The sequence below is a fragment of the Ambystoma mexicanum genome, chromosome 7p (assembly GCF_040938575.1).
Source record: "Ambystoma mexicanum isolate Mex_15411 chromosome 7p, UKY_AmexF1_1, whole genome shotgun sequence".
NCBI lineage: Eukaryota > Metazoa > Chordata > Amphibia > Caudata > Ambystomatidae > Ambystoma > Ambystoma mexicanum.
In genome coordinates, this window is record NC_090939.1 from 843,306,660 (window position 1) to 843,334,036 (window position 27,377).

General features: G+C 47.1%; 1 protein-coding gene across 1 annotated transcript in view; it reads right to left on the minus strand.

Moving 5' to 3' along the window:
- Positions 1 to 27,377, minus strand: part of PCCA (propionyl-CoA carboxylase subunit alpha) — a 3,020,006-nt gene that overhangs the window by 2,201,042 nt on the left and 791,587 nt on the right. The window lies entirely within an intron of this gene.

Below are 27,377 nucleotides of genomic sequence, written 5' to 3' on the forward strand. Positions count from 1 at the left end.
AAAATAGCAATTGCTATTATAACCCTGTGTTCCTTTTCAAAGTATAGTAGTCCTAAAGATTAAATACATTACTTCTCTGGACTGACAGGTTTATATTTGTTCCTGCTGCACCCAAATGCACTGAAACCCTAGGCTTTGATTTTGTGCATATTAAAGTGTTTTCATTTCATATAGATGTAATAAACAGGTGCCCCAATTTTCGAAAATCAAAATGTGTTGCATGGGCCTGGAGGGTGCAGGGGAATGGGATATGGATGGATAAAGGGCTGTGTCTGCACTGTCTGGATGTGAAGCAAGCCACAACAGCATGGGGGGAGAAGAGCGCTGAAAAAGCTAGGTGGTGCAGGGACCAAGAGGGCAGTTTTCCTTCCTTCAGGGAATGATGAGTTTCTACCATCAGGCAACGTAGTGAAGTGTTTTCTGTAGGTCGCCAGATCCAACAATGGCCTCATTCCTTGTCCCTGTTGCGTCGGGAACTTGGGCCAGTAAAAAGGCACTGCTTTGGTCTGTTGCACCCCTTTTGTACCTGGTCCTTCACACTGTGACACCACGACTACTGCTCTGCAGGAGTAAAGGATTGTGCAGCGGATAAACTGTAAAGTTAGCGCCACAGTACTATTAAACCAGCAGTGATCTAAATCATAAAGGTGAAACAGGCACAGCCTAAACGAAATACCTCCTTTGCCTCTTGTTAACAGAGGTTAAGAGCAGGAGGTGTGTGAGGTAATAACAGTAGCAAACCAAACAACTTCAGTGCAATGGCCCAAAATACAAATTTCCAATCAACGTTGTATAAAAATAGACTTAAAGAAACGAATGCAAACGAAGAACCAAGAAACACTAATAAAACCCATTCTGTAAAGAAACCAGAGAATGCAGATCTTTGTAGAAAGGTACTCTGGGTAGATAAGCAGGGGTGTTCAGGCACTTGATTAGCATAGCTCATCAGGGGGATATGTGCACCAAAAATGATCTATTTAACCAAGCATGCTTGTTGTAGCTCCTTTTCTTTATATTGGACTTTCTTTAAAGTTCCTCATAAATAGATCGGTTTTGTGAATTCTATAATAAGTAAAATTGGTGAAGAAGGGAGGAATTCAATTATACTATATTTTGGCATATCCACCATTCTGGAATCTTAGTATTATGATGGAATGTGTTGATTCAAAACAGAGTGACTGTGTACGACCAAGCACTTGGTTGTAAGAGTTACTCTGGTCTTTTATACCTAACCATAATATGTTTTCTATCTTCCTTTTAATTCCTATTATTTTAATCAACACATTCCACTCCTGATGAGCTATGATAATAGGGAACAGCATGTCGAGGATTGAGAAGGATAACTGATAACACAAGGATTGTTTGTGCAACTAATCATGAACAGAAAATCAAAGATTAATCAAGCAAATTAATTACTGGTCAAGAGATTTGATAAAGTTCAAGTAATGATTAAGATAACTAACAATGAACCAAGGACTTTCAACTGATTACAAGAATTAAAGGCCATTGAAAATAAACAGAAGGCTGAACATTAACGAAACACACTATTTAGAATCAACAAAACTAAAGGGCTGTCTCCTTCTCAAACACCATTAAAATTATAATGTTAAATTGTGCATGAAATAACCACAAAAGCAACCACATAAACAAAGTTGTCTTTTTAATTTTGGCAATAAGAGGAGGTCATTTCCAGTAGTATGCCATGCAGCATCTAAATCTACTATCACATAGATAACTGGAGAAATGATATACCTCCTCCATAAATAAATCACATTGACCTGATGATGGTGGCTGCATTCCATGCTGACTTTAATGGATCACAGTTGTGATCGGCAGCGGAACTAGCAAAAAGCACATTTAGGCTATTCACGGATGGAGCCGGGAGTGTTGGCTTTGGGTCTATTCTGGGTGCAAAATGGTGCATGGTGTTTTGGCCAGAAGAGTGGTCCTTGTCTGGCTTGATACGTAATGTAACTTTCCTCAAACCGTGATAGCATGACAAAGAGAATTTCAGGATGAAAATGTGGTCATTTTGGTCCGACAGCATATCCGTGGTCCAGGTCATCAATAACAAGAGAGCTTCTTGTCCCATGGTCCTTAGGTTGCTGAAGAAATTGGCGTGGTCTTGTTTGTTGATAAACGTAAAGTGCAGGGTGAACCATGTCATGGGTGTGCAAAATAACGCTGCTGATTCTATGTCCTGTTCTAAAATGCAGGCGTTCAGGAGATCGCAGCACCTGGTGTCCTTAAGATAGGACAACCACTTTCCCAAAGACACTGTGGAAGCTTGGTGCCTAGCACTCACCTCTGATCACGGGGTCCCTTGACAGAAAAAACAAAATGCACCAAAGGGGGGACCTTCAGGGATTGCCATATCTTTTGCATGTCCAAGGAGGATTGCTCACTGTTTTCAGGGGCGGTATTGTTGCTTTATTTGCGGCATTTGCTTCTACATGGGTTCTGTAATCTATGCTAGGATGAACATGTCTGCAGTACATTCTTTGGTGGATTTGATGGGGGATGTCAGTGCTGCCATGGATTTTACAGTAGAGAAGATATTGTCAGGATGGGGTCTGTTGCAGGGTCTGAGCAGAATTTCAGGAAACCCATGGTCAAGAGAAACTGGCAAGAATTATGGGTGCATTGAAAAGCACTTGCTGGGATGTTCATGAATTTCAGCTTTTCAGGGAGGTCTTTGTCAGAGCAATCTATGGTGCATTCTACATTGGGGAACTGGTCCCTGCAAGTGTGACATAAGCAGTATCACAAGGGATGATGTGAAAATTATAGGGGCACAATAGTACATCTATGGGTGAGGAGACCTAAGATGTTTGTCGGGGAGTTGGGGCCCGGATCTCACTCGGGTTAGCAAAAGACCCAGAGGTTTGCCTGGTCTAGGCGATGGCGTAATACTTGAGGGTTTGAGGGGATGGACAAGAGCTTCTGTGGTTGCATAATGAGGGTTCTAGCCGTACTCTATTCCAGTTCAAGAGCGTTTCAGTTCGCCCTGCTTGGACAGGACCGAACGGGGCTAGGTATGCCTCCCTTTCATTCAGGATCAGGGCAGCCGGGCTGGGCTTAGGCAATGATCAGATAATGAAGCTGGGTTGATGGAAGTCCTCTGCTTTCATGCGCTATATACTGCCTCATCTGCTGGAAAAGGTGTTGTGCCAGAGGTTGGAAGGGGGCAAGAAGTGCATCTTGTGATTATTAAATGCACTCAAATATTAACCGACAATTCCCTGTATTTGTGTGACTTCTTGGTGGGCTCTGGCTCCTGCACCGACCAAGGAGACGGTTGGGTGGCTAGCCTACACATTGCAGTCACAGATTGGTTTCCAGCAGCCCTCCCAATATTTTTTTTGGGGAGTGGGGTCTAGCACCAGGAAAGCGCACACAATTCTGAAATGTTTTCCTAAGCGATTTGAATACACCCGCCTGATTACCATCTATTGGGTTTCCACACAGGGGGTAGTTTATACTGAGACAGGTACATGCCAATGGGGTGTTCCATCTCTTGCAGTTATTTTGAGACATTCAGCATTTTCCCGGAATGGGTCACAAAACAGGAGTGTAAAGGTGCTAAGGTTCTACACTATCTGGATGACTTTTTCATGGGTGAACCCAACATGGACCTATGTGAGAGGGCACTGCGGGCATTCCAAAGAGTAACTGACAGGTTTGGGGGTGCCGCTAGTCAGTGATAAAACAGGGGGTCCAGTGACCACACTGACGTTGCTAGGGATCGAAACTGATTCAGTACAAGGAGAATGCTACTTACCTGGGGTCAAGGGTGTGTGAATTTAGAGAATCTGTATCTAGGTGCCTGCAGGCACAAAATCTGACACTGGGACAGTTGCAAAGCCTGGTGGGTTATTTGAATTTTGAGCTGCATATAATGCCAATGGGCAAGCCATTCTCGCAGGCCATTGCTCGAGCAATCTCAGGGATGACAGAGAAGCATCACCATACTAGACTATCCAGAGCAGTGAAGGAAGACCTCAGGACATGGGATTCATTTATGTCAGATTTTAACGGTGCACAGGTTTGGCAGGCAGATGTTAACACAAACCCCGTAGATCGGTTGTACACAGGCATTGCAGGAAGCGTAGGGTTTGGGGCAATACTGGGGAACAGGTGGTGTGGCCAAGACCCCCCCCCCACCCCGAGAGGTTCCATCAGGGTTTAACCAGAAACGTTACATTTTTAGAGCTATTCACAGTTTTGGTAGCATTGGCCATTTGGGCAGTTGTGATGCGGGGCAAGAAGGTGCTGTTCTGGTCCGACAGTATGTCAGTGGTGCAGGCTATGAAAAATCAGAGGGCGGCTTGCCCTATGGTTATTCAAAGAACTGGTATTGCTGTGTTTAAGTGTTAACATTCAATTTCAAGCAAGACATGTACCAGGTTGGTTTAATAATACTGTTGACGCTCTCATTTCAAGATGCAGGAATTCCGGCGTTGGTTACCTCATGCGGAGGACAAGAGAACCCTTTTCCCAGAGACACTAACGCTTGGTGTCCCAACATTGCCCTTTTATTTTTCGGGTTGTGTCCCTGAAAACAAAGGCTGCACACGAGAAGTCATTCAGGCAACTTCAGGGCAGTTTGTGGGGAACAGGGATATAGGGACATATTTCACAGGGATGCTCTGATCCATCACCTGGGTAATTTGAATTGGGGGGGGGGGCACGTTCAAAAGTGGTGGTGCTGCATTTCACTGTAAGAAGTGTGAGGGGTCAGCAATGTGAGGCGGACAACTGTTTCATGATTGTTCAAAATATGCCATTTTATTAAACTATACATAATTGTAAATGTCTCGCTATCTCTACTCTGCTGAGGATTTCCCTGCCTAACCTAAACTAGAGGGAAATACTAACACGCGATGTCTGGCCCTCACAATAAACATTTAATACAAAGAAAATATGGCAATTCAAAATAATAACATTCACAGTTTCTTGCTAACCTCTCAATAACCTGAGTGCTCTCCCTTCCCCAGGATTCAAAGTGAATTCTACTCCAAGGTTCAACAAAATAAAGAAACAAGGAAATCATTGTACACAGTTCTTGAAATGTCAAAGTTAAGTTTTAGTAACCAAAGCTACAACAATAGCAATAATTTTCTCCTTGATGAAATATACACTGTCCACTTCCTCAGAACAGCATCAATAGTATTCACAGCCACGATGATTTGCCACCACTTCCAGTAGTTCACAGAGTTTGTCTCCGTTCAAAAGAAAAGCCACTTTTACAACTGTCAGTGAAATACAGTTCTTGGTTCACAATTAATATGTCACCAGTCACAAAATTAGGATTCACAATGGGTATAAATTGACTTCACAATGCTGCTGCTTCCACTAACAACTTCACTTCTACTCAATATTACCATGGGAGCTTCTCCCCTTGTCTGATAGTACTTCACTTCATTTAAGCTTCTGAATTGTTGCATCTACTGACACTTTAAAATACTACCACAGCTTCAGTACTTTGTAATTCAAAAAGTATTTTAGTTTTGACAAGATTTAGGTTTAGGCACTTCACACCTGCCATCAGGCAAGGCACTCTTCCTCTGAATATCTCTTCAAAAGGGGCAGCCTTTCTGCCTCTCTTGTCTGTCAACTTTAGGTAATGTTTATGAGCAGCAAGCTTCCCTTCCCCCAACTTTGTCTTCATTCATCTGCCAACTGTCAGCCAAAAATAATTACTCAGAAACCTTGGTGCCACTTCCTTAGCACTAGGAAATACTTGCACACATTTATCTTAAGCAACGTTAAACCTTCTGTAGGCTCAGTGTTTTAGGCAGTTTTCTGTCTTTAAGAAAAGCTGCTTGCAGTTTTAATAGGGAATACTCTTGGATTGGGGCAATGCTTGCATCTCTCTCTCTCTCTCTCTCTCTCTCTGCGCCCCTCTCTCTCTGCGCCCCTCTCTCTCTGCGCCCCTCTCTCTCTCTCTCTCCCCCCCCAATGGTAGCTACAAAGTTTAAATGCTGCAAATGTTAGCGTGAATAAAGATATAAAAGTTCACTCTTCCTTTGGAAAGTGGAATTAGGCACACACCACTTCTTCATATAGTATTACAACTTCAAAGTATTCCACAACGTCTTCCGGTAGAGTTTACTCTTCATGCGAGTGAAGAATTACCAGTCACACGCGAGTGCTACTTTACATTGTTCTATTGTCAAAGTTTTAACAAACAACTTCAACTTGCTTATTTCTGTATGCAATACGAAGATAGGACTGAAACTGTTGCTGCCAGTGCTCGCACAAGAAATCAGAACACCAGGTTTGACTCACCGGCTTCTTTAATCCTTGTTCTGCGGGTTGCACAGCTTCCACAACTTCGGGTACAACGTCTACTGCTTCTGGCTTCACACGGACCCACACCCCTCGAAGGTATCTCCGGTCCTGCCACTCGAAAAAGGAGCCCCTCTTGCTCCCGAGATCGACGGCTTGCCTGCAGCACCTCGGTCTCCGACACACTTCTGGCACGGCAATCTTCACTATCAGGCTCTCATGGGGAAAGGCAGCTCTCCGCCATGCCTTATGCTACACAGCCTCTGCAGCTCAGTTTGGAGGAACAGGACCCTCTCAGAACAAGCAGGTGAAATCTGCTATATAAACCTTGTGGCAACCTTCAGGTTCTCCCACTTCTGCATAGATTGCCAACACCGTCCTCTTCTTTCTGCCTCTGCTACTACAGCAAACACTCCAGTCACAGTTCCAGCTCCTTCCTATCACCTGCACCCGAGGGGGCCTTTTATGCATCCCAGGTTTCTTCAGGTTGGGGCTGTCAGGATTACTTGCCCGACTTCTACAATAGTATGTCTCCTCTGTCCTTTTCCTCGTCCCAGTACTCATGGGATTATGGGACTCGCAGTCCCCAACAGCAAAGTTACTTCTTTTAAGAAACTTAATTTTAAAGGTATACTCATTTCCCTTAGAACTATTAAAAGGTAAACCGTCAAAATTAGTGGTTTTAGGCTAAGATAAATGATTTAGGGAAATTGTGCGATAGTCTTTCCTTTGGGAGTAAGAAAGGATTTTATCCAGACACCCCTTGAAATATAGTTCTTTTAAGGTCTGTTCAGGTTTCATATTATTGGTGCCCAGAGCCACAGAATGTATATGTGGTTCAGATAGATTGTAATGGCAATAAGCCATTCCCTGCTTTGGCAATCTGAAAGGGTATTCTCTTTCAAAGGACAAATACTACGTCTCATCCCACAGGATCTCCTCACCACTCTGGGCCTTGTTTCCTCCCAGGTAATCCTCCTGCACACTACCCCCAAGGCCAGGATCATTGAAGCATCTGCATTTCCTGTGCCACCTCAGAGGAGACTTTAGGTAGGGATTCAGTGAAGGATCTGTAGGATTCTTCACAGAAGGGCTTTGTCAGGGTGGAAAAAGTCAGAGGTGATACAGAAATACACTAGAAGGCCTATGGATCTACCAAAATTGGGCAAAATGGTGCAAGGGTTGCATGGAATTGTAGGAATGAGTACGAGGCCACACCTATTAGGGTGGTGTTCAGTACTACCTTTGTTGGGGCCTTCAGGATAGGCGAGCTGGTGGGATCCTCTACAGTGGATAAATAGGGCGGATTTGTCTTTTCAGACGTAACCATCATTGTGGATGGGGGAGGTGCAGGAGAGTGGAGGTCACCTTAAACCTATGGGTTTGTCATGGCCACTGGTCCAGGGCCATTATCTTTATGCCCTATAGGGTCCCCATGGACCCAGTCCTGGTGCCAGGCTCATTCGAAAGTGTGTTCTGCACACAGTGTGCCTAAGGCGCGTGCATCTAGGCCGGGCGTGGCCTTACAAAGGCATTGGAAGCACGTGCAGAAGTCTGGGGGAGTTGTTAGGTGGGGCCACAATGCGGGGCTTAAGGGGAGTGGCTGGGGCCAGGCTACATAAGCCAGCCCCACCCTCATGCTGGGGCTTCACGTTAGTCTGCTGGAGCAGCGTAATGCTTACCGCCGTCTACAGCTCCTTACAGGTTTCCAGTCCTGCACGCTTCTCTTCAGTCTCTGGAGATCCATCTTCAGCGTGCATCTACCTGATTCCAACTGTGAATCTACCGCGCGCATCTTACCTGAGACCAGCTACGCCATCGCTTGAAGCGCTGCTTACCTGATTCCAACTCTGCAGCTTCCATGCGCATTTTACCAGTCTCTACAAATCCAACGCCTGCAGCGCCACGCATCCTTACCTGTCCCAAACGCCCAGCAACACGGGAGACTTCTTCCGGCTCACAATCCTCATACATCCATCCATCTGGCTGCCGACAGGTGCTTGGATAACCGCTCGCCATGAAGCACCGTCTGGCCGAACCTGCAAGGGAGACAGAACGCACAGGGTTAGCAACTGCATAAGCTTTTAACGCTTGGCCGCGCAACTCGCAAAACTTGGTACCATCTGGAAACCCAACTTCCCTTCTAGTGGGGTCTTCTAGATCCCCTCAGGCACCGTTTGAGCTCGCTTCCATCACTGCGACTCCGCTGGGCCATCTTCATAGCTATAGGGGAAAGAAGGACATTACTACATTACGGACAATTATTGGGGAAAAAGTCAACAAAAAAAAGACACGGACAATAATCACTGCTACAAAAAAAACGTACCTTCAAGGTGGATTGGTCGCAGCTGGTCTGCGCCACCACGCACACGAACCAGTGACGCAACTTGGTCCCTCAACGGCGCCCCTGCTGAGAGAAAGCAGGATGGAGAGCTCATCGTTACAAAACACCAGGTGAGGTCATATGGGAAAACGCATGCTGATCTCATTCTGGAACAAAGGGTTCGAGGGGAATCGTAATTCCACCGCAGCATTCTCATTGCCTCTTACCTTCTCCCAAGGGCATTGCAAGCAACCAGAGCAGTCCATACTACCGCAGATGAGGGTAGAGTCTGAACCAGAGGAGTCCAGTGCAGGGAGGGCTCCAACCGTGCCTCAACGCCCCCGCAGAGACCAGGTGAGCGTAACAGGGTTAGACAGTCTAAGACAGAGCAGGGAGGAAGAGGGTCCAGGGCGTCAGACATTTATGGCAAGGTGTTCATTTGCTCCGTAAGTGCTATTGAAGATTTTCTCACGCTCCAGGGTGAGGTGGCAGGTCTGCTTTTTCTCCACCAGGACGGGTCCTGTGTATCCCGATTTCAGTTTAGAAGAATGTTCGAGAAGGCCCTCGAGGTGGCAGGCTGGGTGGGGGCTGGGGTTGGCCCCTCATTCACTACGGATAAGGGCAGCCACAACTGCGGTAGGTTTAGGGTTGGAGAAGGAACACATCTTGAGAATTGAGCAATGCAAGTTGAGCGCATTTAGGGGCTACATCGTACCACACATGGCATGTTGATGGGGGGCGGTGCAGGGGGCGTTAACATGTGCTGGATCGGTCTGGGGGGCCATGCAAGTCCGGCAAGTACACCCAACTGTATTGAAGTAGGGAGTACCAGCTACCGACCTGGACTTGGTCATCTTAAACATCAGGGGCAATGATTTAGTGTCCTTGGGGAGAAGAGAAGTGAGTGAGAGTTTGGTATCGACTCTTCTCAAGTCACTAATTGCTTGGTCCCAGATCATCCTACAGACTAGGCGGGTCTACCGGAAGTTGAACGATGAATTGGCCCGGTTGGCATCCTGCCACAGGCTTCTTGGGATTTTGGCCAACGGGCTGGTGAGAGGGTCATCGTATTTTCACCAGGATGGGGTACAACTTCTTGGCCTTCATCCACATGGCATGGCAGGAGTGTTGCCCCAGACCGGGAGGTTTAGGTCACTGTGGCAGGTGGTGAGGACCATCTAGACAGGGAGTTGCCCCTTTCCGGTACCCGGGAACCGGAATGGTACAGTGGAGCAGGCTGGCTGACTCACTGAGGGCTTCGCTTCGGACCATGGGTGTTTTGGTGGAGGTTAGGTGGGTGGTCATCAGGAAAACGTCTGTACAGGTGCAAAGTAAGGGACCTCCTGGTATCGCCTCCAAAGAGGGCATGGTTATGAGGACAGGAGGGGATAGGGGCCTCACCGCAAAGCGACGGAGTGTTTGGTCCACCTGGATCACCTGTCGGAATATGTGTTATTACTATTTGGAGAGGGTTTTGAACTGTCACACATTTTAGATGCTTTTTAATGAGTTCAGTGGTTTTTGCAGTGTAAATAAATGTGGCCAGGGAATAATACAAAGAATGGTGTATGGCATTACTTCCGCCCTTGCGTGCTGCCACCTGCAAAGCCCATGATTCTTTGAAAGGGGAGTTGCCTGCCAGAACAATTATGCAGTTAAGTTATCAAATGGTATTTCAGAGTGTTTTTAAAATCACCTACATTCACTTTTTTGCATCAGTATTCATTCTGAAAACATGGAAAGGAAGTATCTTGATTATGTATTTCAAACATTTAATACTTGAGTCTAAGTAGCCTTGGTATTCCACACAATCATGCAACAATTTAGTTCAATTAGGGATTTTTGGATTAACTCACTTATGAAATGTGATTTATGACCATCTGTACATGGAGCAAAAGGGCAACTTTAATGCCCTAATGGTATGTCACATTGTAAGGAGCATGAAATTATGCTTCTTTTCAAAGAAAGAAATGTTCAGAAGGTAGTCCTTTTTAGCCAACAATGCCTACAGGGTACTTACTGATGGGGGACGCAGGTAGCAAGGCAAAGGAAAGAAACCTGCTACACACCAATTTTTGGAAAGCATATGACTGCATTTAATATAACAAAACGCATCGATTAATTCCAATACTTTGGTTGCTGCACAGCAGCGCCCCAATGATGGCGATACCATGCGACATGGCGTGAAGCCTCCCCACCATGTTCTTCCCCCTCCACCACACCCCCCACCCTTGTGACCCTCAAATTTGCTGCTAGTCGGGTATTTCTAGGAGGATTCATTCTCAGATCTAGCCAACCATAGTTCAGCTGAACTAAAACCAATCCTGCCCCATGGGTGCCTCTTCTAAAGCGGGTAACAATGACTATCTGGATCTGCAGCAGCTCTTGGGAAACATGAAGCAAAGGCTTCATAAACCCACAGCTACCAGAAAAGAAAATATGTCCCTGACCTATCAATTAGTAACAATGTTCCAGATTACATCCTGGTAGTCTGAAGAATGGTAGCCATAACTAGTACTATCAATTTAGAAAAATGTTGTACATGTTACGGCCATGGTTAAATGTGATATTAAACTCCTATTTTAAAGTATAGTGTCATTTTTCACCAACCTTCCTGTAGTATCCATCCCCCACCCACATTCAACCCTGCACAGCATCCCTGTGGGTGTGTCACGACTCCTGCGCTACATTCCAGTGCATGGGCGAAGTTATCAAACGACATCTGAGCAAGCTGAATAAACAATTTTTCCTCCACTACCATCTACTGTTCACCACGTGTATGCTCCTTAACTTGGGGTGCATCACTACACCACCATTTAAAATATGTTAGCCGTATCAGACGTATCGTGCCATATGCCAATCTAGCATGCACTTCCATGCTTATGCATGGGGGAGTGGTTATGCCCATCTCCCACAGTCCCAAATAGTCCTAAAGGGAATGAGGAGACCACAGTTAAGTGACGAGACCCCCCCTAGTCACTTTCTCCCCACCCCTGTGCGCCTTCAGTAAGCGATTACCATGACTGCCTCACCATACAGCAGTGAGCTTTGGCCCCAAACTAGGAGGAAAGTCTCTCTAGCTCTATTTGCACCTGTCCTATCTCATACTTAGGGGTGGGAAAACACCAAGATTGAGGCCCCAGCCCTCCACGACCACAGGTCTTGGGCATGTTGGACAAAGAGGAGAAAGCACCGTTTCCTCTCCTTTTAGGCCCAGGACCATGCTCATCACTGGACTTCTGGCGCTGTGCAATGATGACCAATAATTACGCTGGCATTCTGCACCGGTTCCTCTGCTAGATCGCTCCCCCTCGGCTGGCCTGCGTGCCTCCCAACAGTTGCAGGGCTTGCTGGCATGGGCGATGCAGGTAACAAGGCCAAGAAGACCGAGACGACACAAGAATCCTTTTGGAAGACATTTGGCTGCATGCATTTACAAAATGCAGCAGTAGTGAATACATACCAAACTTACTAAGAAACTTACCAAAATGTCGCCAGGATTGTGGCGACATTACAAATACTGCGCTACAAATACTACAAATACTGCGCCCAGGACAAAGATCCTGACCCTCATTACGCAGACTGAGGGGAGTAGGTGTTGCGGGGGGTGTATCCTGCTTCCATTAGAAGTTTACATTTTATTTTTTAAATAGAGCCTGCTGCGCCAGTTCTGGCCCATGTTAGCGGGTAGGGGATGTGGGGCACAGTGATCTATGTGCTATGTGATCACTGCACCGCGCCGTAATGGAAGTCAGCATTTTGAAAGCTGACATTATGGACAGCGCAGCGATAACAGATCTCCATATTCAACATCTCACAAAACCATCCCATACATGTGTGGTGGAGTGGTTATGCCGATCTACCACCCGTCCATAGAAAGGTTCTATTGAGGAATAAAGAGACCACTGTGAACAGACCAACTGGGGATAAAAGGTGGAGCACGAGAGAACAATACGAGCAAGGCAGACTGCACGACGAGGGAGCTAACTCAGCACGGCAGTTCAAGAGGAGGAGAAAGACTGCGCGAATCAAGAGGGTGTCAAAGAAAGAAGCAACCTTGCCCTTTCCGACCAAGACCCGTGAAACCTCTGCAGAAGGAATCGTAAGACCGCGAACAATGGTCAACGTGTGTTGCAGCAGATGTCAATGTTACATGGAGCCCTCCTCCGCTAACAACCAAGCCGGGGAGAGACACTTGCCCCCATGGTACCGGCCTTGACTTCAGAGACAAGAAAAGCCAAGCGGTTCAACACAGCCGGTGAGCCGAGGGGAGAGCCGATTAGAAACAGAACTGTGTTGAACGCAAGTAGCCAGCGGCTAATTCAAGAAAGTACAAAGAACGGAAAACTCTGGGTGATTACCCTACTGGTGAAACTATCGTTATCAGAAGACCTTGGGAGAAAGGCGAGAAGGGGGTCAAAGTGGTCATACAGGGGTCTAGTAAAGTCCTCTGTACAGTCAAAAGCCTTTGACAGACTGATGATTGTGAAGCTAAAGAAAGCAAATCCTGCATCGTAAGAACTATTCAAGCAATTGTATGAATGACAAAGTTTGCAAGAGTGAACCCGATGGAGGGATGCCGATAAAGAGGGGTGAAGCCAAAAGTCAACATCAAAAGTGTGTTGACAAGAGTTAACCCAGCAGAGGGATGTCCACAGTGAACAGTTTAAAAAGACATTTAGATTCGTGAATGTCTCAGATGAGATTGTGTTGAAAGCCATAGTGAACCTGCCGGAGAGAGGTGAATAGTCGAGAAGGATCTGAGCCTGTAAGAGGGGGATCCAATGGTGAAAAGCCATCACCCACCAATCCGTGAATGAAATAGAGGAGAGTGCAATGGAGAACGTCTTTTGAATACATGCCAGAGTGAAACCGGCGGAGGGAGGCTGATATTCGAGAGGGGTCTGAGCCCGGAAGAGGAGGACCCAGGGGTGAAGAGCTATCACCCAAATACAATCAGAGACAATCGGAGAAAAACTTTGGAACTTTTGTTAAACCTTTTGTTTATTATTTTTGAGCCCATCAGACCCTCTGAAGCAAAAAGATTATGTAACGAAGGACCTGATATTGCTAAGAACTTCTTGTGGGTCTGAGTCCGGAGGAGGGGGATCCAGAGGTGAAAAAGCATCACCGAACGTGCAGGCAGAACTGAACTTGTTTATTATTTTGGTGAAGACATCAGGTCCTTGGAGCCCAGAGATTTTTTGTAGGAAAGAGACTCAACCACCAAAGTCCCTGACAGGCTGAGAGCAGAACTATTAGCTCGTGCTGGGAAAGCTTGAGCGTGTGCTGTGCTCGGGAGTCCCGCCTTGTCCCGTGCTCAAAACGTGGGGAAAGGAGACACTGACTACAGTATCCCGGCTTATTACTTGTGAACACTTTTCCTGTGAATCCTATCCCACACTGTTTGTATTTAGCGTAAGGATTAGCAATAGGTTTTTCTTAGTATAGGCCCTTTTATTTGACAAGACGCCACCAGGACTGCCTTTTTATTATTTGATGGTTGTAGCTTGCTCACATCTTAGATTTAGGTTTAGATTAGGCGTTTTCCCAACCCTCCTATACAGTTTATAAAACACCCTTGAACTGTTTTCACTTGTGTCTGTCTATATTGCTGCCACCATGAGTTCCTTACAGTTCCCACTTAACCACTGCTCCAGGTCTTCCTCTCAATGGCATAATAGCCGGTAAGATAGCTGAGCGGGTTGGACGCTCGCTGCTGCGATCTGAGCGTTATCTCTAGGTCGCAGGTTCGAATCCCGGCAAGGCCAACTCAGCCTTTCATCCTTCCGAGGTCGATAAATGTGTACCGATTTCAGTTGGGTGATATTGTATATAAATATGTGCTCTGTAAAGCGCTTTGGATTAAGGCGCTATATAAATAACACATTTTCATTATCACATGTCTCTGCAGATCATACAACAAATTAGGCTTTGCAGCTTGGACTTTCATGCCACCCCATAATGAACTCCAACAGGCCTGCTGAGGGACTCCCACCAGCATCTCGGGAGGATAGCTCAGAGGCAACGTGCTCGCCTTGGCATCAAGACGACACGGAGCAACACGGGTTCGATCCCCGGGTTCGCGCACCTATCATATATCATCCCCTGGTCTCCATCGGCACACTCAAACAGACCATAGCCCAAGACCCCCTCATAACTTCCTGGACCCTAATCCTTGCAGTACAGAGTAATAAGGTTGCTTGCCATACAGAGTGCCTCCCCGTCCTGCTCCAGCAAATCTATCATGCATCAAACCACCCTGGACAATCACCAGGACGGCTCAAGACAGCCTGCACGCCTAAACGGAAAACCTGCTATGGTGGCCACACTCTTCACCACCACCTCCCCCCTTCCCCCCCACCCCCATGCCTGCTGGCCTCACTTAACTGCCAGCAGCAACTCATGTAGGCTAGACTTCTCACAACCAGTGAACATTTCCTCATGCTGAGTAGGTATGCCTGCCTTTCTGACATAACCAACCAACATGAAGGGACAGTTGGCAGGTGTCACTCAGAGGTACCATGAGGACTGCATCATGCAACTTGAACCATAATGGAACTCTCATTCCTCCATGACTGCTCATCATTACTGGAAAAAGTCCTCCGCAAACAGACATTCATTACTCACTCAAGCCCCCTGCCTAATTCTCATATGTCTATCAGGAGGAAAACTCTCTTCCAATGCCATTGGCAAACTGCCGACCACGAATGTGCATCCTTGCCACAGATGGAACATCTTTATCCAACAACAGTTTTCTACCCTCAAGCACTATTCCATGGACAAACACTATGGCTACTGTGGGGACCCTGAGGTGCTATCGCCATTGGGTCCCATTTGGCCACCCCTTTGTGAGCACAGACCCCCCCTCCCTCTCACACTGCTACTAGGAGCTCCTCTGACAAGCACTAAGAACTTGCAACCACTGATAACCCAATGTGGGTACCTTTCCTGCCACACTCTCCATCACCTGTGCCCCTTATACGGGAGCACCCTGGGGACGATCTTATGCAACTTAACCCACGATGTCCCTGAATCACACCGTCCAGCAGCCCCCATTTCGAAAAACCAAAGGCTAGGGCTAGTGGGCCCTAGGGAAACCTATAGGTGGAACCAAGAGCCGAAATACCCAATTCGTCCAAATATTGTGCATGATACATTTGACAAATTATGGCCATTCGATCGTTGCTGTTAATACCCAAAATGCGTATTTTTGGCATTAGGGGCTGTGAGGGTGTCCCCCGCTTCCTCGACATCTGAAGCGAGCACCCAAAAACAAATGTTTTACAAAAATGAAAAAGTGACCCTGCAGTCATCTGATCCCGGGAGCACGTGTTAGATGTATCCCTCTCATGCTGCTTCTTGTGGATCTACTTGGTAGTTAGTGGTGGGCCTGCGCTTCTCGGATTACTTCTGCTGCATTTTACATTTTCCCTGGATAGGGATGCGCAGGAAAGCTGTACTGTAGGGGCGATGCCAGGTCGCTCCCACCTCCTGCAGGTGAGCTTGACCACGGTTACAATTACCGCAGTAACTGCTGAACCCATATGCGTGCATAATTATTGGCCGACCCCATACCCTCACCCAGAATAATTTGGCTCACACAGTGTTTGTCAAGTATTGGCAATAAAAGGCCGTAAGTTTTTATTGTACAGATATGTTTATGGAGATAACAATAATCATATATCATAATAGTAACATACGTTTGTGCACCGGGTCCTGGGGTTACCCCCTCTGGCCCGTGCCCGCCTTCTCATGCCCCATGAGTTGTTGTGGGCACCGTACAGTGCCTTGTACTTCTTTTCCTTTGTTCTTCTCCCTTGTTTGGAGGGTGAGAGGGTCCTGTGGTAAAGAAGCAAAGGTTGGAAGGCACTGAGTAAACAGTGCACCTCCTGCTTGTTTGGGTCCCCGTTCAGGGCCACCAACTGATTGTGTTTTCTCAGAGCATGCTGCTCTCATTTATAAGACCCAGGGAAGCCCCTGGTCTTTGATATGTATAGTAGTGGGGGCTGCTGTGTTCCAGCCCCCGGCCGGATAGCCAACTGTCTGGCACCCTGGGGAAGGCAGGTCTTTGAACCTGGGCCCTGTCTGACTGTTGGTTTCCTTAGGTGCTTAGCACCTTGGTGCCTGGAGGAAAGGGTGAGGCGATTGTTCACACCTCACCCTTCCTCAGCTTTGTGTTGCATAGACTGCATGTCTCTCTAGCTGGGGGGAGGAGTGGAGCAGACGGGAGGGTGGGAGGGGGAAGCTGGGCTGACCCTCTCCTGGCCTGCTGATGGTAACAGCAGTTACCCTGCCTCGCTTTGGGCTGCCCTGCAGCATTGCCCATAATTGGTAGCTACACATCCTGCTTCCTTATATTTATCACACGTAAATGATTACTTTTATTGTATGTGGCACAGTAGGTGGCATGAATGCTTGCTATATTGTCCTTTTACTCTTGTGTCTGTAGTGAATATTTCACTATATGTGGTGTTCTGTATTTTTAATGATGGATGCTAGTGTACATTTCATGCATTTGGTGCACATTTATTTTTATTTATTTTTATTTTTATATATTGCGCCACATGCTTGCAGGCCTCAGGGCGCACATAAAGACAGAACAAACACCGGTGACACTGAGTTCAGGTCACAGTTGCATGTGTGATAAACATCATTTAGCCCGACACTTAGTCAGGAGAACAGTTAAAAAGTACAGTCTTCAGCCCTTTTTTAAAAATCAGTGGTCGTATTCATGGTTATGAGAGCCATCAGGAGTAAATTCCACGCAATGGGGCTTAGTACATCAAAGCTACGCCCACCTGCTTTTGCCAATCTGAACCGGGCTGTACAAGTCTCAGTTGGTTCTTGGATCGGAGGGTACACAAAAGGGGTATAGTGTTGAAGGCGAGCAGAGAGATATTTGGGAGCCGTGTTTAGAATTCATTTAGGAGTCAAGGTGAGGAGCTTATGAGTCACTCTGTGTTTAACAGGAAGTCAATGTAAGTTTCGTCTTGCGGCTGTAATATGAGCACGTTTAGGGAGACCAGTAATAGCACGAACCGCGCCATTCTGGGTAACCTGGAGAGAGGATAGAATGGTCTGCGTGTAGCTACTGAGGAGACTATTACAATAATCCAGGCAAGAGTTTACGAGAGCCGTGGCAAGGATGGCAGCATTCTCGTGCGATACAAAAGGCCGGATATTACCGAGCAATTTATTAACAAGGCCACAGGAGCTCCGAACCTGCACGACATGCTGCTTCATTGTTAGCTCAGATGAGACCCTGAGCGTTTTTACCTTTTTAGCCACGGGGATAACAGCATTGAGAATAGTAAAGCGCTCATAATCCCTGGGGCAAGGTTTTAAGCTTTGAGGCAGTAGCCACAATCAGAAGTTCAGTCTTTTTTGTCTTAAGTGCTAGAAAGTTAAAGGCCATCCACTCATGTATAGCACTGTACATTTTATTGAGATCGGCTAGATCTGCAGCGTACTGCCCAGTGAGTTTCATAACGACCTGAGTGTCATCAGCATACTTTGCATACTGGAGACCCGGGTCGTCCAATAATCTTGGAAGGGGAATAATGTAAACGTTAAACAAGGAAGGTCAAATACACGACACACGAGGAACACCACATGGTATGGGAGCGGGCCTAGAGGGACATCCGCACTAAAAACTCTAGCCGATCGTGGACCAAGAAAAGAAGAAATCCAATGAGAGGCCAGACTGGAACAGCCCACTAGAGATTGTAATCGTTCCACCAGAATGGCCTGATGCACAAGATCAAAGGCGGTAGAAAGGTCCAAGAGCATCAGAATTGCCGGTTGGCCCTGGTCCGCGTAAATTGGCCTTGAGATCAAGCATGACCGCCTGTGCCATGACGCGACCTAAATCCAGATTGGTGAGTCCCCAGGATGTCATTCTGTTCCAGGAAACACGAATTGTGAGCAGGCTACCTTAATGAGAATCTTAAGTAAAAACGGGAAATTGATAATGGGGCGATAGTTTGCTGTCAGCAGGGGGTTAAGACCATCCATCTTTAAGAGAAGGGTGATCCAAGCCTCTTTGAGAAGAGTGGGTACAGATCCTTCTGCAAACGAATGATTGACAAATTTGGTAACCCACCGACAGAGTACTTTGATACATTTGATAAAAGGGTATGAAGGACAGATGTCGCCCCAACAGGAGGTAGGTTTCATATGTGAGACAATCTGTGAAATAAAAGTCTCAGTGCCAAGGGAGAAGGCAAAAAAAAGAGTCAGCAATTGTGGAAGAGGTTAGTTCAGAAGAGACCGAAAGGTGCTCTTTAGCTTAGTTAAAAGAGATCTTGGCAGGCTAAATATCATTCTGATGAGATATAACCTTATTAGTAAAGGCATTATGAATGGGTTGACACCAATAGTCATTCTTTACTGGACCTGTGGCTGGACAAGGCTTATTCTTAAATTCTTTAAGAATGGCAAATAATTATTTAGAATTGGACTTGGCAAATCCTATCATTGTATAAAGTGGATTTAGCCTCTATAATAGTTACTTTGTATTGCTTAATTAGAAGTTTATAAGTAGCCAGGGTGGATGGAGATGGGTTATTTCGCCAGCAACGTTCAGCAGACTGTTTCTTTTGTCGAAGAATAAGGATACTGTTGTTAAACCAACTTTTATTCAAAGTTTCACTCTTAACTTGTCGGGTTCTAGTGGGAGCAAGGAAATGAATAATGCTTACCAAAGTGGTAGTGAGGTGGCTGGTTAGTACACCTGCCCTCTCAAAATTATCTAATGAGCCCAATTGAACACTAAGCAAAAAAAGATAGTTTTCCCGGAGAGACTTCTTTCCAGTTCCTGGTATGAATAACTGGTCTAGGATTAGAATTAAGCTGGGCAGAAAGCCCTGGGGTGTTAACGTGAAAGGAGATCAGATGGCGATCAGATCAAAAACAGGGGGGAAGGCAGTGAGATTGGCAACAGTAAGAAAATTAGAAAGAACCCAATCAAGGGTATGCCCAGCAGTGTGTGTGCGGCCCGAGATCCATTGCATAAAGCCAATATCCCCAAGAGAACCCAGTAAAGAGGCGATAAGGGTATCGGCAGAATCCTCAGTCCAATTATTAAAATCACCTAACACAAGGAATGGAGTATTGGTCCTAGTGATCTTATTTAGGATGCAAATATGTTGTTCTTCAAAAAAGGGGGCAAGCCCTGGGGGGGGAGGGGGCGATAGATGACAACAATAGAGATTGAGGTATTATCAGAGATTTCTAATTTTATTATCAAACGTTCCGAGTCATTATGGGCCTCACGGTGCACCAGATGACATTGTAGAGAATATTTTCTCAAAACCGCCCCTTCTCTTCTCCGACCCCCCTCCCAAACCAGCTTTACATTCCACCCGGAGGATGTGGTAATTGTAAGGAATGGCAAGAAGTGCTTCAGAAGAGATGGCTTCATTTAGCCAAGATTCAGTGATGTCCAAAAAATCAGGGCAAGGTGTCATAAGGAGAACCTCAACCTCCACTCCATGTGCTCAAAGGGAGCGGTTATTGAGGAGGGAAAATTGAAGGGAGGAGGCAAAAATCGGGCCCAGCATGTTGGGGTCCCCTGTGAGAGCAGCGCGTGTCAAGTGGGTCACAACATTTGTTGTGTGAGGTACGATGGAGGCAGGGTCAATGGATTCAGCCATCAGCCTATTAGTATGATTTGCACCCAAAGAAGGAATCACTGGAGACATGGTAACAGCTCTTGCCTCTGGAGTTTGGATAAAAGGGGCATAAAGGAATAGATTCAGAACAGGAGCAGATCATCGGACAGCTCAAGTGGGAGAGACAGGTCAGAATCATCGTAGAATTGTGCTGCAAGTCCTGCTCTATGATGACTCTGGATGCGGGCAATCCAATCTGAGCGTGACATGGTGTCCAACACAGAGAAATTAGTATCAGGATAATTACAAAATAGAAGTCGAGGCAATTTGGAGTGGCGGCACACACAAACCCACACAGGCCACGAACCGGTACGGGTCACTGAATGTGGCCCTAGGCTTTTTAAACAGCGATAACATCTCAGTCAGGGCGGTCTTTTAGTGTCAATGTTTAATATTTACCAGATGGTAGGGCTGTAGGGATCAAATTATGGTTAAAGGTTCACTCTGCATGATGGTGCGCATTTGACGTCATAGTGTCATTTCCCACTCTGGGCTTTGTGTGGTTTTGTGCACTTGTCATTGTGTCGTATTTTACACAAAGTGGTCTTGTCCTTTCGGCAGTGGCTCATTGTAGTTTCATGCATTTAACAACATGGCCCCCTATGATACCAGCGGTGAAAAAGGAGATATCTAGATTGCTGCCACTGTCCCCGTTTGAGGCAGCCAGACTGGTTATCGGTCTTTGTTTGCACGCAGGAAAATTATATATTTCACAGGCACACGTGGCATCTGCAAGAGATGCATAATATATAGAGCCCTTCTGCAAGACCCAACAAAGAGGCGGGGAACCAGGACTTATGGTTAATTGCAGCATTTACTGCTACCTGGTATAGCTACTTTTCACAGGGGCGGTGTATGTAGGAGTGCTGCCGTCGTGGAGAACAAAAATAATTGCATTACCCACCCCCCTTTTTTTGTTGGCATACCAACGGATGCGGTGGCAGGATGAGGTCATGTGGTCCCTCCCGGGCATATATAGGTCATGGTGCATTGAAGCGGTCCTTAGTGTCAGGGCAATGAGTGGGGTGTTTTTGCTAGTCAGTTTTCGCTGCGTTTAACTGTGGTTTGTGTGGTAGGGGAAGAGGATTGGGTGCTCTTCCGCTATGAATCAATCTTGTGTGTTAAGTGGGGAGGTTCTTTAGCGAATAGGGTGTGTGGACCCCCGGGTGTCTTTCACAGAGGGTGAGGTGAATTGGGCCCCTGCCCTTTGTCACGAGACAGGGAGCTAAAGGCTGTTTGCCTTCTCCTGAATGGGTGTGCCGGTGGTTCGGCTACGTGGCCATGCAGGGCTTTGCCCCATGCTGCGAGACGGGATTTCGGTTGGTTTCCGGGGTCATATGTGATGCGATGCTGGCACCCAGGCAGCAGTCCCGGTATCTGGAGCCAATCATGTGTGATGTCAGAGTTGGGCAAGGGGCTTCTGGCAGGTAGGGTCTGGAGGGCTTGGGATGCAGGCCAAGGGTCTGTGGGCTGCCCAGGTATCATTTTTCAAGGGGCTGTGGCTGGGAGAGGGGACAAACCTGTCTGCAGGGCATTTGCCCATTCTTAGTGACAGGTTTTCAGTTGTAATTGTTTTTGGGGCTTGTGTGTACGATGCTTGCGCCCTGGCGGCAGTCCTGGTGTCCAGCTCCATGTGTCTGGGGGTTGTCGGGGCCCCAATTTGAACAGGGTTGGAGGGCTTCAAGCAGGGTCGGCAGGGGGCCGAGAGATCGGGATCCGAGGGTACTAGACACAGGCTGGGGGTCTTGGGCTCCCCAGGTATCATTTCCCAAGGGAGTGGCTGGGGAGGGGGGGGGTCACACCTTGCTTCTGGGCATTGGCCCAGGCTTAGTGACAGGGTTGCAGTTGTGTTGTATTGGGGGCTTGTTGTGATAGATGATTGTCCCCTGGCGGCAGTCCTGGTTTTCAAAGCCCTTTTGTGTGGAGGTCCCACTTTGAGCGGGGCTGGAGGGCTTTCTCATGGGGTGTGGCGGGTGAGTGGTCTCACCAGTCTGCTGGGCAGTGCACATACTGAAAGACAATTGTATCAATGGTGGTTGCTTGGGGGCTAATGGGATAGATGCTTGTCCCCTGGCGGCAGTCCGGGGGTCCGGAGTCATTTGTAGGGAAGGTCCCACTTTGAGTGGGGCTGGGGGACTTCAGGGCAGGTAGGGTCTGCGAGAAGGGAGAGATCGGGATTTGTCTGCAGGCTCCCCGGGTATTTTTCAAAGGGAGCGCCTCAAGGAGCCACACCTTCCTGCTTGGCGTTGGCCCAGGCTAATTGGCAGGTTTTTCAATTGTGGTTTCTTGGGGGCTTGTGTGATAGATGCTTGCCCCCTGGTGGCAGTCCTAGTGTCCGGAGCCATTTCTGTGGGCGATTCCACTTCGAGCAGGTCTGGGGGGGCCTCAGGCATGTATGGTCTGCGGAAGCCAGTAGATGGGGATCCAGGGGGAACTGGATGCAGACCGGGGGTCTGAAGGCTCCCCATGTATCGTTTGAGGGATATAGGTGTGGGCCACAGCCTGGTGCTAGGAGTAGAGGCGACGTCTGTAGGAGGTTCAATGGAATTGCACACAGATTGGTGGGTTCTCACAGGTCTTGGGGACCGTAGCGCTAGAACATGGTTTGGGTGTGTCAGTGGTGTAGCCTGGGGGGCAGCCCCACTCGCCCTTCTGGGACAGCCAAGGGGTTAGGACCCTGTTGAGGACTCCCATTTCCATGGCCGGCTAGGTCATTGTGTGGCAGGTCCAACATCTGATATGCATTAACCTGTCTTATTTTTGTATCTCTAGATGACACCCAAGGACGGGGGCGGGGGAGGACCAGGCTGGTGGATTGGCCATCAGTGCAAGCAAGAGTAGTATGTTAAGGGGGCTTCGGGTGGAGATAATATCTGTGGCCCGCACACAAGGCTGTAGAGGAGTATGGTGTTCTGCCCAATCCGAAGGAAGCATCCAAGAATTCCTGGGTGGCGTCAGACACAGGCACCTGTAGAATGGGTGCAAGTTTGTTGTATATGTATGTACGATTGAAGGCTGCACAACGAAGGGGTGGGGGTGCATGTACAGGGGGCGTCTTGTCATGGAGAGTTTTTAAAGTCCCCAAACCGGCTGCGGCCCGTAGGTGGGGGGTGCATCATGAAAGAGACAATGTAGTTCTCATGGTGATCAGGTTTGCAATGGGTCGAAGGTCATGGAGTCTGGCCGTAGTGGGTATCGAGAGATGAGCATAAATACGGTTCAGGAAGGGTGGGGAGTGCCCCTGGCTAGTAGACCATTGGCCCGGTGGGGCACATTGCATTAAATTGAGATATGAGCTCAACCATTTGGGTCACTGGAAGGAAGATTTATTGCCAATTTAGGTTATGTGCATAGGTTCAGTGCAGATTTGTGAGGTGTCATACCAGGGACTCCGAGGTCGTCACCGATCCACACAAAGGGTAGCGGGTCTGGATTGTTTTAGGGGTTCACATATTTCCCTCAGGCCCATACTGGAGCGTGGGCGGTGATGGCCACCGCCACTCACCCCACGCTCAAGTACAACTGATGATGTAAATATGACATAATTGATGACTTAACAGTTTGAGGATGTTACTCATGTATGGCTTTGTCTCATTTCTGATGCTGTAAGAAATTTAATAAATGCAGCCTTTGCCTTCCAAAAGAATATTGGTGTCTGTTGTCCCTCACTGGCACTGCCGCCTGCGCCATCTAATGGACGGTGGCCACAGCCGAAGGCCATGGCTAGGGGATTTGAATAAACTATTGTAGAACAAACCCTTTGAAATTCACTGAAAAATCTTTAGTTTTGGGATAGTTAAGGTGATCAGATTTAACGCAACAAAACCCTTGAAATTCAGCAGATGCGGGAAGCGACTATTATCCTAAATCGGCATCCCCATGTTGCAAAGCCCATGAGCACATACATAACAGATGGGATTCACAATGACAAACAAAGTTAGAGGCCGACAAGATAGCTCAGTGGGTTGACCGCTCGCTGATGCGATTTGTGTGGAAACACATAAGATTCTAGGGGTCACCAATGGGGGTACGCCGAGTTAAGATCATCGGTTCCCACAAGTTTTGTGCCGTTAAATCTGAACACCTTAACTTCCCCTTAACAAAAGATATATATACACATAACTCACGTTACATTTATATGATATGAAAATTAATTCTTTAAGTATCCTAATCTTCATGCTTGCAGTTCATTTTTCACATTACCAGATGTGTGTTGCTAACGGCAAAGAGGGACTATTCAGTTTGAAAAGGCCCCTTAGGTCACATAAACCTTGTGTGAACAAGCACTCAGGAAGTGCGAAACGAATGAACTTGTTTTTCTCCTTGTACCCTGCCACTGTCAGTTTTCATTTGGGGGGTGGAGGGGGCACGGACCGGTGGGTCTGCTCCCCTGTGGTAGGTGGGGGAGGACCATGGGGGCACTGAGCTCCCTTTCCATGTGGAATGCAGAGCCGAAATGGGGAACAGCAACCGGAGGCTCTCGGCAGGGAACTGGGCCGGCAAGCAAATGGGCCCGGTAAGAATGGGGCGCTGCCTCCCGGTAACGCCTCCCGTAAAGGGCATGGTGGGGCGAGGACAGGGCCTCACCACCATGCATCACGCAGGTGTGGCAGAGAGCCATGGACCACCTGGACCACTTGCCAGCAGAAAAATGTTATGAAGTATGTGGTAATTATTGATACTGTATATTATATGCAACGTCACATTTTTTGGAGTGCCTTTATGTTTTGCTGTGAGATTAAAAATGTGGCCGGTTTGGCATCCAAAAGAAGTAGGTGTCACATGCGTTTACTCTTCACTTAGGCATGCCCCCTTGTTCAGCCCAAAGTTTTAAATGGCCCCTTTGGTCACATGAACCTTGGGTGAACAAGCACTCGGGAAGTGCGAAACGCCTGTCCTTATTTCCCCTTGTACCCTGCCATTGTCAGTTTTCATTTTGATGAATTACATTGCTGTGTTATATTCTATTCACGGTTTTGCCACTATTTTGTCTGCCCTCAAGTCCTTGGAGGGCGGTCCTGCCGCTCTGCTGCTTTTCCTTTTTCTGCTGTCAGGACTATACTGTACTGATGATCCCTAATAAGGGTGAAACCAGGTATGTAGTTGTCCTGGCAGACTTGCAAATGTCTGTCCTGGGGTGATTAAGCTATGTATAAAGTAGCACTGCCCTCTTCGACAAAGAATTTCATGGAAAAAAAGTTTTGCAGTTCAGCTAATTTGCATACCCACAATGCCTTGGTGTTGTGGCTCAGAACTGGAGGTGAACTTCCAGCGATGGCTACTAGGTGGCGTTGTGGAATGGTCGTTCCTACTATATATTTACTAGATTGCCAATAGTAATGAAGTGGAAGCAATTTGACTTTGGTAGGCCTATTGGTTTGCATACTGTTGGGAAGGAGAGGGTCTTCCCACCCACCAAGCGATTCCGAATGAGAAACAAACTGTAAACCGCACACCAAGGAGGTAGGGGTGTGTATACATAAGAGATTATATAATTGCATAGTTCATGCATTAGGAGTTATATAATAGAGGCGAGTGTAGACGCCATCTTGGTTATTTTCAGCCATTTTTTGTTAGTAGGCCCAAGTACGGCAAAAGGCGCCAAGCATGTTAGTAAGAGATTTGCATGGCCTACATCGACATAACCCCCACCCCATCAGGAGTAAGCTTCAGCGAGTTACAAGCCTACCATTGTCTCAGAGGCTGTAGGTCTTCGTGTCCTGGAAAGAATGTGCTCTGCAAGGCCACGAGAAGGGGGCAGAGCACTTCTAGGCAGTTACCATTCCATGATACAGATCGCATGAGCCCTCAGCGCCAACACCCTACACAATAAAGTTACAGCTCTCCAAGGCTTTGATCGCAATACCCCCACATACCACGGTGCCAGCCAGACCACCGGCCATAAAACTTTAAGACCCCCGATCGATCAGAAAGCAAGGCTATCTTGACTTCACATTTGGGTCACGTGATTTGTGCTGCAAGGTGCGAGGGAGGGATGAAATTATAGCTCAAAACGAGGGTGGAGAACCTTGGAGGATGCTGGCGCATCGGGGAGTGAGTGAAGTATGCAGGTTGGTATGACCTTAGCTCTCCCCCTGTGCCCATCTCCGTGTCTGCCAGGTGCACCATTACAGTGATAGAGTAGCATTGTTTTCGGAATAAGTAATTGCTTGTTAAGCTCCAATTTATCAGGGATGACGAATCCAGCAGCACCCACGTGGACAGAGGTAGACAAGAAGACTGGGACCAATGGCCTAGTATCCTCTATGGAGTGGGCTAACCCATGTACAGGGTCGCTCCAACCAGCCTCGCAATATTTACTGTATATGACGGGGATGACACTAGGCGTCCTTTCAACTTGCCGGAGATCCCCAATTTGGCAGAACGATCAGCAGCAGCAGAGTTCTTTGCTGATGCATTTATATTTTGTAGAAATAAATAATGGTTATCCTTGCAAGCAGTGACTTGGGCCTTTTTCCCAAGAGGGTTGTATTTTTTCTGGTGTGAGTGTGCAGGGGAGAGCCTTCAATACCACAGTACTCCCTTGCTGCACACGAGCTCATTACTAATCAAACTCCAATTATTTTGGGGAAACCCACAGAAATCTTTTCTTAAATGTCCTGATTTTATAAATCAAAGTAATTATTTGCAAAATAGATTATGTGCTTTAAATGGGACGTTGATGAAGTCGACAATGTAACAGTGTACTAGAACATTCTTTCTGAAAAAAACACATACCATTGAAGGGTTGTGCTTTTACGGGATTAAAGGAAAATTCTGTCTTCTCGTGTCTGTCAGGGGCTCCTGCGTGGTGGTACCATTCTCCAAAGTATTTTTCATGAAGATTTGTAACACCTCGGCAAAGCGTTCTGGCAAAACCATGGGAGTGGAAACAATTGTTTCACCGGGTCAGCAACGAGGATTCACTTTTCCAGTGTGTATGGATCAGATTCCATGGTGAGGTATACTTGCGAGACCGTAGAGATCTGCCTTGGACGCTGGTGTGACTGCCTATTACTGGGGTTGAGGTAGGAGCATCTTCAAAATTGCCTCACGTTGGAATTGTCTTTTGGAGGCCCGGATTGCTG